Source organism: Austrofundulus limnaeus, unplaced genomic scaffold (assembly GCF_001266775.1).
Source record: "Austrofundulus limnaeus strain Quisiro unplaced genomic scaffold, Austrofundulus_limnaeus-1.0 Scaffold629, whole genome shotgun sequence".
In the NCBI taxonomy this organism is placed as follows: Eukaryota; Metazoa; Chordata; class Actinopteri; order Cyprinodontiformes; family Rivulidae; genus Austrofundulus; species Austrofundulus limnaeus.
Genome location: NW_013953031.1, coordinates 76,539 through 80,761, shown reverse-complemented (window position 1 = coordinate 80,761; position 4,223 = coordinate 76,539).

The following is a 4,223-nucleotide window of genomic DNA, read 5'->3' as shown; positions in this document are numbered from 1 at the left end:
GCCGCTTGTGTCCGCGAACTTGTTCTTTCGGTCACTACCAAAGCTCGTGACCATAGATGAAGGTAAGAATGTAGATCGACCGGTAAATCGAGAGCTTTGCCTTCTGGCTCAGCTCTCTCTTCACCATGACGGATCGGTACAGCTCGCACATCACTGCAGACTCAGCACCAATCCACCTGTTGATCTCCTGCTCCATTCTTCCCTCATTCGTGAACAAGACCCCGAGATACTTAAACTCCTCCACTTGGGGCAGGACCTCCTCTCCGACCCGGATGAGGCACCCAACCCTTTTCCGGCTGAAGACCATGGTCTCAGATTTGGACGCACTGATCCTAATCCTGGCCGCTTCACATACGGCTACGAACCACTCCAGTGAGAGCTGGAGATCATAATCTGATGAAGCCAATAGGACCGCATTATCCACAAAAAGCAGAGATGCGATCCTAAGGTCACCAAAAAAAGGACCCCCCAACACCTCGGCTGTGCCTAGAAATTCTGTCCATGAAAGTAATGAACAGAATCAGTGACAAAGGGCAACCTTGGCGGAGTCCAACTCTCACTGGAAACGAATCCAACCAGCAATGCGGACCAAATTCTGACACTGGTCATACAGAGACCTAACAGGACCAGGACCCTGCTGAGGGTGTAAAGCTGGTGTAGAGCTGGTCCAGTGTTCCATGACCAGTACAAAAACCACACTGCTCTTCCTGAATCAGCAGGATCACTGCTGATTTGCAGTGCACCATCCCCACCATGAACAGTGTTGGTGCAAACTGCCAACTGGGTTCAAAGGTCGCCGCCATGACAGGCACCAACAACCTTGTGGCTACAGCTCCGGTAAGATACATCGACAATYGAGGTCCAGAACATGGCCCACTCGGACTCAATGTCCCCCACCTCCCAAGGAACYTGTTCAAAATTCTCCAGGAGGTGTGAATTGAAGCTCTGTCTGACAGGAGACTCCGCCAAATGTTCCCAGCAAACCCTTACTATACATTTGAGTCTGCCAGGTCTGACGACATCTACCCCACCATTGGAGCCAACTCACCACTAGGTGAGACTCCAAAAAGGGTGGGTAATCTGAACTGCTGTTAGGCGCACAGGCACGAACATCAGTCAGGACCCATCCCCCTACACGTAGGCGGAGGGACGCTTCCCGCCGTTCACTGGGATAAGCCCTAACGTACCAGCACCTAGATGGGGGGCAATAAGTARGCCCACTCCTGCTCAGTGCCTCTCAGCATGGCCAACTCCAGAGTGGAAGAGAGTCCAACCCCTCTGGAGGAGACWGGTTCCAGAGCCAGAGCAGTGCAAGGTGAGTCCAACTATATCTAGTCWGAACCTCTCAACCTCACACACCAGCTCAGGCTCCTTCCCCACCAGAGAGGTGACATACCACGTCCCTAGAGCCAGCTTTTGTAGCTGAGGATCGGACCGCCAAGGTCCCCGCCTTCGACCACTGCCCAACACACAATGCACCCGACCCCCATGGCCCTTCCCACAGCTTTTGGGATATAAAATAACTGTAATAAAATTACTCATGTCTTGTAAATATTTTATAATTTTGTGTTGATTCCTTCAGTGGTTCTTGGTGAAGTGCCATCATAGGCATGGGGNCCACCGGCCCACAATGTCACGAGTTGAGGTCAGCAGCACACCATCCCCACTATAAACAGTGTTGGTGCTGCACTGCTTCCCCCTCCTGAGACGCCGGATGKTGGACCAGAATCGCCTCGAAGCCGTGCGGAAGTCTTTCTCCATCAATCGTCAATCCATAGAGTAATRAGACTAATAAGTGCTTTAAATCACATTCATACACTGATGGGATACAGTACATCAGAGGCAGTGCCCACGGACACTTCAACATGTGACCAAATACTGGTGGAATTGAACCAACATCTCTTGCATAGAGGAACACCTTCCCTAATATTACTTGCTTTTCCTGATTTTTATTTTATTTTGTGTGATCTGTTAGTGCTCTATGTGCAGGGAATGACTCTCAGCTACTACCACACCAAACTTTAGCTGTAAAGCTAACAGCTACACACAGTTTGTGTTTGCTAAGGTCAATAATCTATGGCAACTATATTGAGCTGAATTAACATAAAATGCACAGTTTAACAGACACATACATTAAAAAAAGATCACATGAATCAGTTTTTATGATTTATTGTTTTTCAGTAATCAAAGACTGTGAATATTATAATGAAAAGTAATYTAATGATACTAAAATAAAGAGTTCTCTATTGTTCATTTCAATAAAAGTATGAATACTGATTTAACAAAAATAAAATACTATTTAAAACAATTAAATAAAAAGTTCAATAATCTCAGAGACATGGCTCAATGATGAAAATGTAAATAATTTTTAAACTGAGGGGTATGTGCTATTTTATATCAATTCCAGAAGTTTATCAGTTGTAGATCTATATCCAATGATTACATTCTGAGAGTCTGATTATAATCCATCCAGTTGTGGATGAGATATTTTGCTGACACTCCAGATAAAATCATGCCGAGACACATATGCTGTTTCTATTTTCTTCCAGCAGGAGGCAGMAGAATCACATTCTTCTCCTGTCAACCTGTGCTTTGGATGTAAAWACCTTCAAATGAATGGAGTGATCAGGTCCACCTTCACAGACAAATGTACTGACTGTCAATTCAAATAAAAAGAGTCACTACCGTCTGTCCTCCCTCCTTTAAAGTCAGATCTTCTTCTTAACCCTCGCCTTTCAGATCCTCAMTGTTGACACGTGTCAATAAACCTGTTAGTTCAAGTTCATCAATCTTTATTATCCCCGAGCGACAATTTGTTCCACAGTCAGTAAACAAAAACACACATCAGTGCTTGTTAAGAAATGAGACTGCTGCAGGAATAAATCCATCTGGTCAGATGATTCCTGCGTCCAGACGGAACCAGCCTGAAATGAAAGGGTCATCAGGTGTTGGGAACCAACTGTGAGACACATAAAACACAAAAAACACACACAAAAACAATTTGTTGTGTTAAAATTGTAATAGAATTGTATTTATTCATTGTGTGAATACGGCATTCACTTCAATGAGATCATTTTTTCTTCCGTACGTTTTTCGGCACCTTTCTCGTTCCACAATTTTTTTGCTACTTCAACCATCAAAACGTTCAGCTCTTTCGTGCAGTACCGGCTGTGACTTTTGGTATTTCAGCTATTTTATACTTTTTTAACTATTTCAATTTTTTTGCCACTTTTTTCCCCATTGACTTTGAATGTGGCTATTTTCAACAACCTTAAAATCCTTCAAATAGTTTTTAAATCTTTACCAAACCTTACACAATTTGTTCTGGTTATGCTCTATTTTACGCTCTTGTGCAAATTTTAGCTACTTTTTTGCTAATTTTAGCTGTTTTCTGCTATTTCAGCTACAGTTCTGCTTCTTTCTGCTATTCTTCTGCTTTTTTCTGATTTATTTGTTCTTTTTTCTGCTAATTTGTGCTATTTATGCTTCTTACAGTTGCTTTCCGCTATATTCAGCAATTTTCTACAAATTTAGCTAAATTTTAGCTTTWATAAGCCAAAGTTAGCTTTCTAAGCTAATTACACATTTTTTGGAGCTAGTTCTACCTAATTCTGCTAAATTCAGCAAACTTGTGCTCCTTATGCTAATTAAAACGTTTCCAGCTACTTTTTAGCTGTGTTACTGAAAACTTCGGCWGTTTTTCCTATTTTACTTCAAATGATCACTTTTTAGTAGTTTTATGGGGGTTTTCTGCTATTTTTTAAATTTTTACAACCATTTCACCACCTGGATGCTACTTTCAACTTGAGTCTGCTAGCTCTTGCTTATTTTTATGATAACTTTAGCTTTTTGCTGGTATATTAGCTAAAATTCTACTTCTTTCTGCTATTCTTCTGCCTTTTTCTGTTTTGTTATACTTTTTCAGCAAATTCGTGTTATTTATGCTTCTTGCAGTTGCTTTCTTCTGTATTCAGCTATTTGCATCACATTTAGCTAAATTTTAGCTGTTATTAGCCAAAGTTAACTTTCTAAGCTAATTCCACATTTTTTGGAGCTATTTCAACTTAATTCTGCTAAATTCAGAAAACTTGTGCTCCTTATGCATCCTTATGCAAATTAAAATGTTTCCAGCTACTTTTTAGCTGTTTTACTGAAAACTTCGGCTGTTTTTCCTATTTTACCTCAAATTATCACCTTTTAGTAGTTTTATGGTTGGGGGGGGG